We start from the raw sequence: 17043 nt of genomic DNA on the forward strand, positions 1-17043 counted from the left end.
CCCCGTGATAAGACGACCTGAGTCCTTGTGAAAGATGAGCTATGGCTATTTCTGGAGAACGAAGTGCTCGGTCTCGCCACAGGGCAAACCCTGAATAGCCAGGGTTGGAATTACTTGAAAAGAGGGACTGGCTGATGTACTTGGCACTTGTCATTGAAGGAGTGCCTTTTGTTCACATCGCCATAGATCTCCATCTAAGGAAACTGTACAAAAGGACTCATGTATTTGTGAATCCTTTTGTGAAAAATTAACAGACGTGCGTTACAGAGGGGAAAAGGATGGTGTCAGAAAATTAATTTTGCAATATCTCATCTGAATTTATTGTTTAAATTTTGGGAAAACCTGGCGTGCAGCACACACCCGCGGCGCATCTTTTTCTCTCCAAATGTCCTCGTCTTGGACGGCCGTTGAAAAGCGAGTAGTCACCATAGCTAATTTATGTTGTGAGGTGGGTGTACACAAAGTGTGAAGGATGGGGGACTATGCACATGTGGACGTCCCTTTATTGCATCTGACAGAGACGACTTCTTTCTGATGTCATCCCTTGGTGCATGGGGGAGTCGATGAAGTTCACGTTGTTTCCCACCAGAAGACACACACACACACACACACACACACACACACACACACACACACATAGGAGGAATCAGTCAAAGCTGCACTGAGATCAAGTCTCAGACATCATCAATTTAATGCTTCCTTCAAGGGGAGCTGTGGTTTTATGTCTTAAAAGAGTATATGGTAATTCAGGCCAAGATAATCTTGTTCAGTGAATATGATAAATTTGTTAGTATTCGCGAAACTTTTCTGCTCAAGAATGCATGTAATGTACTTTATGTCACTTAAAGGCCCAATCTGAAATCTATAAGTAATAATTTAGGGCTCTTAAATTATGTGTAATTAATGGTTTTTTAAAAATGTTTTTAATGTTTAAATAAAAGTACTTTTGGGAAAAACAGCAGAGGCCAGATGCATGAACGATGTGCAAAAAAACATGCGTACGCTTTTCCCCACACAACTGGTATTTTACAGGTAAAAACGTGCACAGCTCATGTAGACCAAGCATGCACATGGTTTTAGCTGAGATAGCTGCAGGTGATGTGACAAGGAGAAGATTAAATATAAGCAGAGAGACAGATAACATTGTTAGGTTTTTTTCCAATTATGTAATTATTTTTGCATATTACATGGTGTTCTGTAAAATGTAAATCAAAGGTGCATTTATAAAATTAATTTTCAATGATTTATGAGATATGAATTTCATCATATTTCATTTACATTTAGCTCTTTGCTAATGATTGTTTAATTTTACCACAGAATTAGATTCGGAATCTATGTGTGGTGCTAGCTAAATGCCGACATTTTAGCAGGTCGGTAAATATAGCGCAGGCAGAGCTCGTCATTAAATTATTTTTTTCCACACCAGCAGTTTGAGGAGTTTGAGTCGCCGACTAGATAGTTGATCTGTCAATGCGTTTAGAGCTGATCACATCGATGGATGAGAGGAGGAGCTGCTGCAGAGGTGAACTTTTAGACACGGCTCAATAATAAGTTTCACTTTCTTTGTGCCTGACGTTCTGCTGCTCCATCTGTGCCCAGAGTACCCTTTGTGCTCCAAGAGTGTGGTGCAATGAATTTTAATAGCGCTCTTAATGAACAGTCCAGCTCCAAAAATATCAAATCAATATGTGGCAGTAGAGGTTTTAATAGTGGCGGTGGTTTTAACATGAGCGTTATATGAATGAACCACTGATGGTTTGTGTGATGATGTGATCTGTGTTTGATGGTGGCTGCCCTGGCGCTGTTGGAGAACCTTGTTGATGCAACATTGTTAGTGAAATTGCACTTTCCTTACCGTATTTCTCAATGACAGGTCTAATGAATGGTGGAGCGCACACAGGTCTCAAAATGCAAAGAGATTTTTAAGGCCGTTTCTACACCAATTTGTGGCAAACTCTGGAAGTGGAAATGATGCTTGTGCATGCGCACGCAACGCCATAGTGATCAAGGTTAATAAAACAGGGATGCGTAGGGCTTTATAAATCTACCTTTGTGCATGTACGGGACAGATCTTCCGAAAGGGAACAAAGACGACTGCCGAGAGCACCACAGAGAGGAGCGCGCCAAAATTGCAAACAGAACATGCTAGTGCATTTATGGGTATTGTGTAATCAAGTGTGCATGGAGAGTATTTGAGTTAAAGAGAATGAAACAGTACAATAAAAAAAGGAAAAAGACAAAGTTTTAAATACTTGCGCGACTGTTTCTTCTATTGGTTATTAGCCAAGTTGTTTATTTGTGTTGATTTATCTTGTTCTTGTTTGTAATAAATACGATAAAAATAAGAATATATTTGTCGGGGGCTCCAGGGGGAGCTCACGTAGTCCGCCAGATATGCTCTGTCCGGCTTGTGCGTGCACAAAGTTTTAGTGGTGAATCTACAGTTTTATGCATCTGGCCTAGTTAATTATGATGAGCCGACGTTTAATCTATAACTCAAACTCCTCAGTTATTTATATGTAACATTTACATGGACAAAAAAGAAGACGGATTGCAGCTTTAACGCCCCTCCCTGTAAAAATTTATGTTACATAAAGCAGATTTTTCAAAGGTAACTCTGCAGGGGGAAGTTCTTGCTCAGATTTACTTTAGTTCCCATGTGCTGTGAACCAGACGTGCTTTTATTTATGGGGAAAGTTTAACTTCTGGCTTTGTGCTGCAGTGATTATAATTTTGACAGTGAGCCATTATCCAGCTTTGAAATGAATCAGATATAATAACTGTGTAGTGTTAATTTTAAATCAACATCTTACTGTACATTTTCTTTCCGCACATTAATTCCTTATTTAGTTATTATTATTATGCTTTTTTGTCACCTTTAATTGTGACTAGACTGACCCAAAAAAGACACACTAGAACAAATGAAGTGCAGCATCAGAGGGGAAGTAATGAAACGTCTTTCAACAACACTTTGTCTCTGTTCCTTTGGCCAAGTCTGGGATACCTATTAACATTCCCTTTAAATTATTCATTCTGATGGATAAAACACCTCCACAATTAATTGCATGTGAGCCACCCAACCCCCTTAAATCTGTTGAAGAGGCTGAAATTCACAGCGTGCACTCGTTAAATGTATAATATCCTTACACAGGACTGTTAAATATGGACCTGAATATAAAAATAATAACTTCTAGGTAAATACAGTAAAATGGACGGCGGCTGATTAATGGGCATAGCATGAAATATTCTCTCTTCATCAGGCCCCCCTTCTGTAATAATGCGCCTTGAGGAGAAAGGAAAGAAAAAAGAGAGACACCCTTCTGATATGAAACTTTCCTATCGTTTGTATATTCTGTTTCATGGACATCACTTCAGAGCAAATGAGCACCACACGTCTCGCACACTCATGTAAATTACATCAGATTCCCAACCTTGCACCATCCGCTGTGAAAACGACATTCAGCGTTATGTATTAATCATAAACATCATCAGTATATGCACTATTAATTGTCATACTTTTTTAAGAGAAAAGAAGCCTTGGGGTTCATGTTCGGCTGTGGGGAGGTCTGCTCTGTCTGAGATGTTAATTTGTAGATAATGTGTAACGTGATTTCATTTACCAGCTCCTCATTCATATTTGATTTTATATGAAGTCCTGCTTTTTACTGCCAAACTGTAGTGTTGTTTCAGATGCACCGATTTATCGGCTGAACATCGGTGTCTGCTGATGTCCGCCTTTTTGATTGCCAGAGAGCATATTATTAGCACCTTATGCAGGATCCGTAATTAACATCCTGCAAGCGTCAAATGCAGGTAGATTTTCTGTTTGGTGAGTAAATTTGTGGTCCTCTGCCACACTAGCAGGCAAATGTACCAAAAATGTTATGTAATAATGATTTAAAAAAACAAAACAAAAAAAAAAACATCCACGCTGAGAGTCTCTTTGGCATTTTGGTGTAATTTACGTACCCTCTGTCCTCTACTGTCTGTCTGTGTCAGATAGGAGTTTGACACTCACAGTAACACGTACTACACACTGTAAAGCATGTGGGCATCGACTATGGTGCATTCAATTGTGCCTTGTAAACTCAGTAATCTATACTCCATACTTACGCCATGAAGGTTGCTTAAAATGGGAGAGCATTTTAATTATTAGATGCGAAAATCGTAACAATATCCCGTTCATCTCTACATAGACAGATTTTACAAATTTCATTTAAAAATCAAATAAAGTTGTTATCAGTAATTGCCATAATATTCTTTAACAGGTCCCCAAGTACCTTAATGATCATTTTCAAGTTGTTTTCTGACAACATTTTAAAATAATTAAATACTAAAGTCATACCCAAGACACTGACGTTATGTCTCACAGAGAGGAAAGCTTATATAGATAAACTTAATATTGTCAGTCTAGCTCAGTGCTCGTTGCTCCATTTGGAGAAATGATCCCAAATATTGGCCAGAAGTGAAGTAATTTGATATTTACAACTATTTGATTGAATAACCAGATGTCACTTAAGCTTAGAAAGATCAAAACCAGGCGTTATATAGCTTAGTAAGCCTCAACCACTAAAGTTTGTCTGGTTAAATTAGCAAAACGCTCCCTGCACATGATATTTTAATTGTGTGGATCTCACAGTTTCCCCATTTTCCCTGCTGATGCCTCACATCTGTATCCACTTTTGTCCTCTTAAACGCTGTGTTTTCAGTTCGGCAATGTAGATCTGTGTTCCTTACCCTGTTGGTAGTGCGTCTAATCACACAGAAGCTTTTAGACATTTTTCTGTTGTTTGTCAGCAGACGGAAAACCCAAGAAGGCACCTTCATGCAATGCAAAATCAGTGGAGAGCAGGGCAAGTCCGAAATGTGCTCTGTCTCCATTGACCTTTTGACAAATAAGATAACATTCACCGATGATTGTGGCCGATGTTTTTCTGTTGTCACATCAGTTTTGCACAAGTTAAAAAACAGGGCTCAAGACTAACCAAGTCCCATCGTAAGAGACAGTGGAAAACATATTTTGGGATGAACATAAATCCCCTGGAAATTCCCTGGAACACCTTTGGGACGCGGTAAACTATCCATGCGTCAGGGGTTGAACCCTTTGTTTTTACCCCGATAATGCTACTTTGTTAACAACAAATCCGTTTTTAAATCGGCAGGTGGAGAGCTAGTAAATGTTAGCTGTTAGCTGTTAGCAGCTGGTGGCCGCAACAGCACATGGAGGTTGCAGTGAGTTTTATTATGATGCGCTCAAGCTCTATTCAGTAAAAATGACTTTTGGGCAAAGGTAAATTATGACATTTTCATGATGTCTTCAATGTAATCTAGTAGAATTTAGTTTTTGGTGCAGAAACTTGAATGAATACAGTTATTTAAAGGAGAAGGTATTCTTTTTGCAGCAGTATAAAATGTATATGAGCGGGAATTAGATATTATATAAAATAAAAAGACTTTTGACACAGTTAAAAAAAAACATTTTTTGTGTGAAAAAAGTTTGTATTGAAGGTTGTTTCATAATTTAATTTAAGCTCATTCAAAAATAGTTTCATGAAGGATTGAACGACTTTTAACCGATTTTTAATAACGAAGATTTATTCGTTTTCCTGGCACAAAAGGGAGAATAAATAACAGCAAAAACAAAATAAATAACAACAAAACATTGGAATTGACTATTATTTTGATGCATCAGTGGAAAAACTAATAATAAATTTGTGACTTACATTGAAGGATTAAGTGAGCAGAAGCTGAAATATCGATGCAGAATACAAACACAAAAGCAGACTGATGGCTGCTACTAAACTGATGTTAGCGTCAATATTGATGTTTTTGGACAGTACCATTTTAAAAATGCAAATTCAAAGTTTATATATATATATATATATCTGTGTGTGTGTGTGTGTGTGTGTGTGTGTGTACCTGTGTGTATATATATATATATATATATATATATATATATACATGTAAGCCATGCAGTAAGCAGCAAAAGGAAATAAGCATTGTGTGTTTTTGTGAAAGTCAGTGCAGAAGCTCATCCAGGAAGAAGAGTGTGCTGCCCAGCTATTTATTGCTATGCTGCTGAATGCAACGCCAGCTCAAAAGGCTTCAAATCATTGGGGAGATTGTTAGGCTTCTGTGAAAATTACGGAAATGCAGGGGAAATGGATGAGCAACACTTCATAACAATTAATCAGGGGCCGCTGATTAATAAAGTTCATTTTTTATTCTCGATGATTCAGGGGATTATCAAAAGGACACTGTCCTTGTCATTTTGATTAACAAACCCATCCTCGCTCTGGAAGAGGACGCGCTGAAGGGAGACGCTTTCTTTCGCCCATAAAATAAATATTGAATGAGAATATTAACTCGTTAACCTTGACAAGTATTTGTAATTTTCATAAGGGGGTAAACCAGCGGATTCAGCACAAAAACTGCTGTGGGGGTTTGAGAAAAGGCACGGGAAGAGGGGCGGGGGGACGACAACACACAACAAATTAGAGAGAATGAAGAATGCTACTGCATGAATCCTGTCATTTTTATGGGCTGCAATGATTAATTTGTTTGTTCAAATTCTCAATTAAGCCAGGAGGAACTGGCAGAATTAGAAAAGGAGAGCAGTGCAGTGTTGTCTTGGCTTTGCAAGCGCCCTGGGGAGATATAGCCCTACCTGATCTCAGGTCATCAGGCTATTCTGCAGACAGCTCACACAGCCTGGAGCAGGGGTGTGGTGTACGTCTTGGAGATTCATTTCAAACAGAGCAGAAAGAAAAAAATGTAAATCAAAATATTTCGTCAGCACGCCCCGATAAATCATTCTGCCTTTTCCTTTCATTTGTCCAGGTCGCCTTGTCAAGGGTAATGCCCTTAAAATGTCAATTGTCAGAGAGAGCATGCATTGCATTAGACATAAAGTACAGTTCACCACACACAAAAACAGCAGTCAGTCGCAGTGTTATACAGAAAGAAATAAAATATGGAGCTTGCACTTCCCTTTTCCCTGGAGGCCCTGTGCACTTATTATTTGTCAGAGTGACAGATGTTTTTCAAATGATGGTGTCTCATGTGTGCTGAACTTCTACCAAAGCCCTACCGTGAGAGACTGCGGGACGTTATACACCATCTGATGGTGGAAACCTCCATGGACTGAGTCCCTGTGCTGTTAGGCTTTCTGCAGGGAAGCCTAACAACAGAGGAGGAGGTTGTCAGGGTGGTCTGCTGAGGTGATTGCAACACCGGACCCGACTTACAGCAGCAAATATGCAAGAGAACTCCAGAATCCAGAGTTAGATTTGCTCATCAGAATTGAATTTGCAGAGTGCTGTGAATTTGTTTTGGTGGGCTGAAAACAACAAATATTATTTACAGCGCAGACATAAATATTAATATAGACAGAAAACAAATTTGCAAGTAACTGTGCGACTTCTCAGTTCCACAAACTGAGCAGAAAGAAAGAGGTCATTTTGCAGTGTGCATTTTTTAACTGTGTGTGGGAGGAAAACACTCAGGTAGCATCATAGAGCTAAAATAGTTTTAGCGGGTGGCTGTTGAAATACGCAGTGTCTGCCAGCACAGAGAGGGTCAATGAGGTATTTTTGCTTCTTTCTTTCTCACTTTCACTTAAAACCATAAAGGGTCAACCAACAGCAGACTGCACATGAGTTTTATTGCAGATATTTGTGAGATATTTACAGATCAGTCAGACACGGGGCTCATACGGTCATGACAAACCAGGAAAAGTCATTGAATTTAAAAATAAAAGTTGAAAAATAAATAGTATCCAGAATGTTTTGGAAAAGTCATGTAAATTTACTTAAATACTTGTATAACAGAGTGCATTGACATGGACATGAATAACCCGTTTATGATCGGGTTTTTGGAGTATCTTATTTTTGGAGTATGTGTTTTAGCAGGTAAACAAATTTGGTTTATGAGAACTCTAAAAGAAAGTAGAATGTATATGCAGAATTTGAACAACCCGATGTCTCTTTGCTCATAGTAACACCATATCCCGAATAATCATAACCTGGATAAGCCTCATAAGCGCTCTCATTGAGTATATATATTGTATATATGCAGTATATATACTCAATGAGTGCAGTTTATTTGTTAAAGGATAACTTTTAGCATTTTTCAACCGAAACCCTATTTTCCTAAGTATTTGTGTCTAATGACTGATGGGAAAAACAATTTTTGAAATTGGTCCAGTTTTACACGAGAGGGCAGCAGCCGGCAAGTGCACCATGGGTTGCAGTTTAAACATATGGGGCAATTGAACACCGTCACTGTATCTCAAATAAAGATGGTTATTTTGCTACAGACAGGCTCAGATAGCTCTTTTAATTGGCTGAAGTGTCTCTTTACCCCCTCGCTCGATCTGGTCTGTTTGTTACTATCATCAAAAACTGATGATAGTAAAAATGATAGTAAAAAAATCTGAAGCTATCAACTTCATATACAGAACAACTGTTTTTATAAGGTCAGTTGAAAATTTAGATTAATAGATTAATAAATATAAATTGCTCCCTGAGATTTTGTAAAAACCCCTCCCATGCTGATAATTTCTTTGCACTTTTTAATTAAGTTTTTTTTCCCAATAAACATTAGGCATATAATCTGTTGACAATTACACTGCACTATTCTTTCTGTAAACTACTTCTGCTTCTTCTCTCTCCAACATTTCCACGTTTGTCTTCCTGCCACAAGTAATTTTTCGTGAGATTTCAGAATGAGACTGGATCAAGCGAAAGGTAAAGAAAAATAATTTGTTGTTCACAAAAAGTCACATAGACACAGATATGTAGGAAAAGAGGGTGCAGGTTAAAAAATGAAGTTATCTTTAAATGTTAGGGCAGATCAGTGACGCCACTTGAAGTTATATTATTCCCTGCATTGGTAATGTACGACTCCAACCTGAGTTCAGTTATTTTTTGTAAGTAATCTCAAAAGATATCTTGGTTTCCCCGTATCCTGGTATTACAGAATTATTATTATTATTATCAGTCAGAATGATCCTTAAAGGCATGACAACAGAAGTGTTAGTTTTGGTTCAACAGTGGCTTTATTACTGTATTTGAAATGGAGGTAAAAAGTCTCCCTTTTTAAAATAACAAAAATAAATGTGAGATTCTCCATTCAGTTGCATATTTTTCAATATCTTAGACAAGCAAATGCACACAGAATGATAAGTGTCAATTCTCATATAACAGTTTACCCTTAAATCAAATCAAAACCGACTCTTTATAGACACAAGCAAGATTTTTTAGTTCAAAGTTTACCCGACAGCCAGATAGCTCCTAGATTTGCATGCAGTTAACACAAATACTCAGATACAGTACATGTGCTCTTAATTTTAAGAAACTGACTAGTAAATTTTAACATACATTTTAATTTCTTGTAGCACACATAAAGATGTTCTGAGGGTACATGGTCAATGAATTTGTCTCAGTCATGGAAAAGTCATGGAAATGTATTGGTAAAAATGTGCATGAGTCTTGGAGAAACTATACAGTAGGAGCGCTAATGTGTGTTGTTCACTACGTGGTAACTTTAACAATATATATAACCTCAGAAATGCAGAACCACTCATGTTTTAAAATACATGTACTTCACTTGAGGATATCCCAGAGCAAAGATCCTATTTTTGTTCCGCTACATTTATGTAACATCTGCAGCGCGTTGTAAAGCAACATTTCCACTGTTAACAGCCCACTTATGGAGAGAGGAATCACAGCAAGTGTAGCTGGATCTCTGCCTCTTGGCTGACCCACTGATGTGTGGACAAAGTGGTAAGCCCGTGCTTTTCTTTTTGACAGTGCATTTGAAATCAAACACTACACTGTGTTTATTTAACATCTTTATTAGACTGCTTCCACGTTTGCTCAGTAAAGTATTTGTTTACTTCGATACTTTGTTTTGTAATAATGAAATTCAACAAAAGGCTACATCTTGTGCATTCAAGTGTTTAAAAAAAAAAAAAAAAAACATGAACGTGGAGAGGGGGCTTTTTCTGTTCTACATACGCTGCAAAATCTCCAAGCAAAAGTGCAACTTTGTGATTGTGTTTACGACCATTATATGATTTTTGTAATGAAATCACAGTGTGTTTTCCGGACCAGTGGGTGCTTTTAATAGTGTTGGCCACCTTTCTTTTTTTTCCAATTCAAGGTGTCCTCTATACAGAATGTATATCCAGAGCAGCAGCATTGACTAGAGCCAGCACTTGTGAAGCGAAAATGCTTATTAGTCAAACAGTCCCCATCGGAATAATGCCACGGTCAGCCAGTGGTGAGGGATAACTCTGTGTGGATGACACTCTGGAGCCTATTCTGTAGGGGATCTGCTTTAGTACAGCGCGCACAAACATGATGTATGGACACACAAGCAGAGAAGCATCATGGGACCACACAATGGAAGAGCTGCGGATGAGTTACTGTAGCGAGAGCAGAGCTTGCATCAAACATGCTCTTCAAAACAATGACAGCATGTTCTAGTTTCTGTTTAACGATCCATTTGCCCCGGCAACCTTGATCAAAAACTGTCTGCAAAAATAAAGCAGTTAAAAATGAATATGGAATGACTCTCCTAATGTTAAAGACTACAGCGTCCGTAGAATCCTAAAATGTAGCAAGAGAAGAAAACAGATGTCCGAAGTCATAGCTACTTTTTTTGTTGTTGCAGTGACTAAAGGATGTTTAAACACAATGAAATTTATCTGCGTGCAGGTAGTGCCAGATGCGTGGTGAAGTCAGGACTTGTAGTTGATCTACAGTAGCTGCCGAGTTAACGGCTAACACACGGGAACATGCTCCGCTAGTCAATCATAACAGTTCTTTCTGCGTTTTTCTATTTTTTCTGTGCTGGACTTTCTACACCCACCTGGCAGTTTTATTTTATTTTAGTTTTTTCATTTGCTCACAAACACAGAAGCATAAAGCCAGAAAACAGATGTAAAACGGACATGACAGGAGAGGTTAGGAAGCCATAGGCTTATACAACGGACCACCCTTTAACCAAAGGAAATACAACATGATTTAGCAAAATACAAAACAAATAAATGACAAGAGGAAATGCACAAAATGATTTAATTTGATTTGATTTCACTTTATTTAAAAAAACAAACAAAAAAGATCTGAAATTTGTATTTGTATTTGCATCTATGGACATTTTGACATAAATACACATAATTACAAAAATACGAACCATTTAACCAAACAACAAAACCTTAATTACATCAGTCTTTACAAAAATGTGGATGCAGTTCAACAAATAAATCATTCACATTTAGTGCTTGACCCAAGTACACTGAGGCTGCTTAGAGGCATGAATGCACAGAAGACTTCACCAGATCAGCAGATACATCATGTGAAAGAAGAAAATATATATGTATGAAAGTCAAGAAGAGAAACAATAATCAAGAAATAATGAGACATAATGAATTAAATGTGAAGAAAATGTCTTTTTAAATTAATTTTAAGAAGATAGCGACATTGAGTTTGATTTTCAGCTCTGTAAATCACAATATCAGAGGGAACACTGGCCATTTTTCATTTCATAAAAAGGAAGAAGAAGATGGTCCCTCTGTTGGTAATATAGAAATATCAATAATTTCATTGAGTGTGAGAAAAAAAAGCTCTCTAAGCTTCCTAGCTTGCTTACCTGACGTTACCAAACAGGGCTGAAAAATGAAGTCAATGCAGAAGTGCCAAAAACTGCAGTTCCTCAAAAGGCCACTTGAGGCTGGCTCAAAGAGCAAGTTAATCCCCAAAGTTAAAATATCAAAGCAGAAATAAACATGTTTACAGCCTGCAACACCATCAACAAAAATAGAAAAACATTTTTGATCTTTATAGCTGATTTCTTCATATCAAGTCAGCTGTCGGCTTTAAGTTATCCATCTTTACGTCCTTTGACAAATCACTAGCACAGCAACAATATTGATTAGGAAATGTAACCACGGCTTAAACCTTATTTAAGTGTGTTTTTTGTTCATCTATGTTGATTGTAACATTTTGGTTTCCTAAAATATTCTTTTGTTTACTTGCACTAAAAGGCCCTCGAAGGACCTGGTTGTCCAGTTTTTCTGGTAGATTTTGTATGAACAGTTTTAAGCCTGTTTTTCGAAAGTAAAAAATTAGCATTCTATAGTCAGACTGTAAATGAAACGGCTTGCATTAGGGTTAGCTCCATCGTCCAACGCTCCAAATACGGTCATTTATGATTTCAGAAATCCAGGATGGCCAAAATGCCATGGGTGACTACACTGTGGCTACATCTATTTATTTATGGAGTCTATGTCTATGCTAACGAGATAATGTGTTTACACAGTTTATTTTGAAGAATTTTTCATGCTATCGACCCCTGTCTCATAACTGTCTGCACACCATGCCTCTGTTGTTGTTTACTTTGGCAGTTTAAATGAAAGTGAATTGAGCAACACTGCTAATAAGCTAAGATAGCTTCCTTTGTATTGGACTGTATGGCTCTCAAATTCAGCTTGTTATTGATCAGCCCAAATATATGTGTCAAAGTTCACTCAAAAACTGACCCCCTTTTTTGGCCTCATGCGTAAATCCACTTATTGTGGTGATTCCGATGAAATGAGATGTTTTTGCGGCAGAATTTCCCAGTATGAAATGCCGGTTTGACTGGGCCCTAACAGAGTTATATTTAGTCTGACTTTCATTGCCAGGGCCCTTCAAGTTTAATACAAAGAGGTTTGTCAAAGCATCATATATTTATGTGGAACATTTGCTGCGTATGGGGAAGGGGAAAATCAATTTCCCGCCCCCCTCTTGATAATTGATCGTTTTTTCTGAGAGTACTAGAACGATGACATGCCAGGTCTATCATAGTCTGAATGGTAGTAAAGCAGCCAACACTCGTCCGCCTTTCTATCAGTCTGTCCATCTGTCTGTCTATTTTGAACATATATTCACCCATATCACCCTTTAAATAAATTAACCTGCTTTTCTATGCCCCGACAATGAAAAATGATCACGTATAAAACAATAGAAAACATTAAGCAGGGCCAGGGTTGCACACTTTACTGATTTAATTCCTCATCTCCACTTAACAGTCTCTAAGACAGCCTGTCATTAGCTGGTAAACCTTCTCAAAATAAATCCAATCCCATAAATCTACCTCTGAAGGAATCTGATACTTTTAAAAAGTGACAGTGACTGACCTTGAGATTTATTTTTGTCACACCAGAAACTGTCTCCCTCAGCAACGAGAGATGTGCCTGTCCAGATGGTTTTGTGTGGCATCGTCTTGCTAATTGTCAGTGATGCCATCAAAGGGATGTAGCAGACCTGACAACTTAGCTGATGAGCAATAAGATGAGTATGAGGGGGGAAATTAGAGCCAAAAACATGTGACAGTTATTTTGCGCAGCCTACCTATGCTTTTAAATCATTTGGCTTCCTTTGTTTCCTGCATTTGTTGCAGACTTGAAGAGAGTAGAAAGGAAAGCTATTATTATTAAACTGGGGTTCAAAATAGTCATTTCTGTGTTATTATTATGTCTAATTACATTATGCAAGCTATAAATATCTCTGAAAATATAATAACGGAAAGTAGTCCGTTGTATTAAATCTGCCGCTGTGGTTATAATACAGCACGTTTTTCAAAGCTATCACCTGTCTAAGTTCACTTTAAAGTTGAATAGGCTGCAGCACAGAAGCGCAGCAGCAGTTCGTCCCCGGTGACTGTAAAACATGCAAGACAAAACATATGACACAGGGGATGATCCTGACCTGAGAATGACATGTGCTAAAGTACATTATAGTCATTGCCAGGATAAAGGTCACATTGACTCCTGTTATAAATTGGACAGGACAGCTCCAGCATACATGGAGTGTCAAGTGTGAGGAGGTCTGAAAGAAAATCCCTCGGATGTTTCGGGACACACATACACACACGCAGGCGGACGGATGAAAGCGTCTACGTCTCGCTCTCACTTGTGATTAGCACACTTAATCATCACATTAAAGGAGAAGTCCGCGCTAAGTTCATCATATAATGGAGACGCAGTGAATGAGATGTAGGTTTTTCTGCAAGTGGTCATCAAAGTGTTACAGAAAAGTAGCATGCATGTTGGAGTTCAGGGTTTATTATTTGCTGCTGTTTATACAGTTAATGAGTAAAATTCACAGTCTCAACTGCTCTGCTGCAGAAACAAATATATATTTACATGTTCATTTGAGGCATAATAGTCTTTTGACTAAGAATACCCTGCCTGGAACGACAGTAAGCGCAAGAGCAGACTTTTGCTCTGAGATACAAAGGGAAAGCAACTTGAAAGGAAATAAGCAAATGAATGCAATGCCTCATTAGGCGGGCTTTATTTGACCGTAGCCAATTAGAGAGCATCTGTAATTTAAAACAGTCAACCTAAAAAAAGACTCAACGAAGAACATATTTCTCTCATGGGACAGAAGCCTTGTTTTCATTCAAATTATTATTTTTTTTTTACCAGTGACATTTTCTATTTGAGCGAATATGAATAATACACAGAGGACATTCGAGTTTAGAAATATGCAGATCGGCAGCCTACGGTAGGTTGTAAGTTGAGATGAAAGAGGAATTTGATGGAGGTCAAGGTTGCGTGCTGCTGGCCTTGCTCTCCCTCACTGCTCTCCCTGTGCTGACTTGTTTCGCAGTTGCTTTGTGATCAATACCTCTCCCTCTGTCTTAATCAACGACCCGCTGAGGTATTTGCGGGCTGTTACCTTAATGACACAAAGGTGCACTTTGAAAAACAGAGCCGCAGTCGAGGACGAGACTGACAGCTGTTTAGCCCTGAATCACACCTGGGTGTAGATTAACGCGGCGCTCCTCACAAACAGACACAGCACTGAAATATTGATAAGGAGAAGTAGATTCTGAGGCTTGTGTGAGTGATCCGCATCAAAAGATATGACCAAAAACGAGATCCCGGCTGCTTACTTTGCAGGGGGAGCTGCGTGAAAAATAGTAACACCTGTATTGCTTATACTGGTTGTTAAGCATTGGAATAAAATTTTGTGCAATATGCATAACCAAATGCTGGAATAATGAGCCATCTGTATGTGTGGTCCCTTCCTTGGAGATGCCAAGAACGGCACCATCTGTGATGCAGCTACCAGCTGTTTTCCTTCTTATTACATGTTTATTAAAAGCTGAAGTTGTCCTCTTCAAGAAGAGTAAAAGAGAGCATGGGTGGCAATGTTGGTTATCTGATTGCCTCCGTCTCCATTAGAAACAGACTTGAGCTCCGTTCCTGGTCCTGTAAAAATACACTAACTGTTTCAACAGAACAGAGGGAGCGCTAATTAAATACTCCTTCTTTTTCATCAGCGACTCGCAGGAAATTAAGAGAACAAACACAAGATTGACTGGCAGCAAAGCAACAAACATGAAAGAGGATGAATGAATCTAATCCACCAGGACTGGAAATAAATAAAGAAATGATGCCACTTACCCCACCTTCACTTAGCCCTTTGGGTTTGTATTTCAAAAATCCCTCAGCAGGGTTTACGCATCTTTTCTATTTGCATTGTTTTCAATTTTCAAAACCTATTAGCAAGATATCGATCGACCACAATTGAGCATTTATGCACAGCAGGCAACCTACATCCCTCAAGTCAGAATCAGATCACATCTCCCATAATTGAGGGTGGCAGAACTGCAGACCACCCTCTGCAACTGTCAACAAATTTCAGGAGCTCAAACTAAGATGCGTCGGGGATGCATCCTGCGCCGAGTGATGGACACTGAGAAGGAGAACTGGAAATGTCCATCAGCATCCTCTGCCATGTGCTGAACAAGACAGGTCAGGTCTGAATAGACACTGACAAACCCAGGGTGGACACACTGTCGACGCAGACTAAAGCAATACCAAGGGACAAGTGACAGGCTGCTCTGATGCCTTACTTAACTGCGGCACACGCATGCGGGGGAAGGCAAAAAAATAGTGCGCAGCGGATCGGACACCCACGTGCACGCTCGTCCATATGGACAGACAGGCCTCACACCATTTAAAAGGAGATTAAAACAACTTCAGAGGCGAAAAAGTCAAAATGCTGAAGACGGCAGTGTACGTTAATATCTGTGATGAGAATCCAAGTGCAGAATGTAGTAAAACAGCAAATTGATATTTCTGACAGTGCATCCATTTCTGAGGTTAGTGTGTTCACTCTGCTCAATGCTCAATAAAACAAACAAAATGCCATCTATTTCTGTATAAACAATTACCTGCCATAGATTGTAACCTTATTGGATCGAGTGAAATGTTTGAAATAAATCATTAAAGGCGCTGACAGGGCATTTATCTTCACTCTTGCTTTAATGCTCTGTGCACAACACAGTGGATGAAGTCAGTCAAGGGTGTGTGTGTGTATGTGTGGGTTTTTTTTTTTTTTTTGACTAAGCCGGGCCCCAGTGTGCCTCAGTATGTGTGCTTGTAAGAGCACCGTTGCGTGTGTCAATCCTCCTGTGGAGCCATGTTCTCAAAGCTCTTCATTTTGAAATCAAGCATGAATAATTAAACCATTTCACAAGGCTGCTTTAACAATATATTACATGAGAGGAAATAGGTCAAGCAGCAGTGTTAGAAATATTGTTTGCATGGGTGTTATTGGGTTAAAAAAAAGACGGTGAACAATACTCCCCTCCCTTCATGCCCCATATACTGTACTTACTGTGCAGAGTGACTGACAGATCCTGCTTCAGACTCATTTTCCTACAGATATGAGTTAGGGTTACATCTGGGTCACAGTGTCGTTCCACGCGAGATAATACGTCAAACTTTAACCCTACGAGTGGAGGTGACGTTCACCAGCACACAAAGGGCTTCGACAAGCAAAACAGACAATTATACTATTTACATGTAGATGTGTATCTATGTTTTTTGTAGGTCTGTAGATTTTTCTCTGCTTTCTCAGGATGTTATGCTATCAGTTTTGGATAGATGAGAATGAAAATGAAGAAAATATGAAATGAGTTTGCCACAGCACACAGAAAAAATACAGCAAATAATTACATTGATAGTATCGGAGTGAAACG

General features: G+C 38.7%; 1 protein-coding gene across 9 annotated transcripts in view; it reads left to right on the forward strand.

The window, feature by feature from the left end:
* tshz2 (teashirt zinc finger homeobox 2) overlaps positions 1-17043 on the forward strand; it is a 161916-nt gene that overhangs the window by 57041 nt on the left and 87832 nt on the right. For 2 of the 9 annotated variants that reach the window (XR_015777397.1, XR_015777389.1), the window contains one exon: positions 15337-16285. The exons of the other annotated variants lie outside the window; for them this stretch is intronic. The gene's annotated coding sequence lies outside the window, so the exon portion shown is untranslated. Of the gene's footprint in view, positions 1-15336; positions 16286-17043 lie in introns of those variants that run through there. 9 annotated transcript variants of the gene reach the window in all.

Source organism: Plectropomus leopardus, chromosome 9, assembly GCF_026936395.1.
Source record: "Plectropomus leopardus strain MGB_pleo_1.0 chromosome 9, ASM2693639v1, whole genome shotgun sequence".
Taxonomy (NCBI): domain Eukaryota; kingdom Metazoa; phylum Chordata; class Actinopteri; order Perciformes; family Serranidae; genus Plectropomus; species Plectropomus leopardus.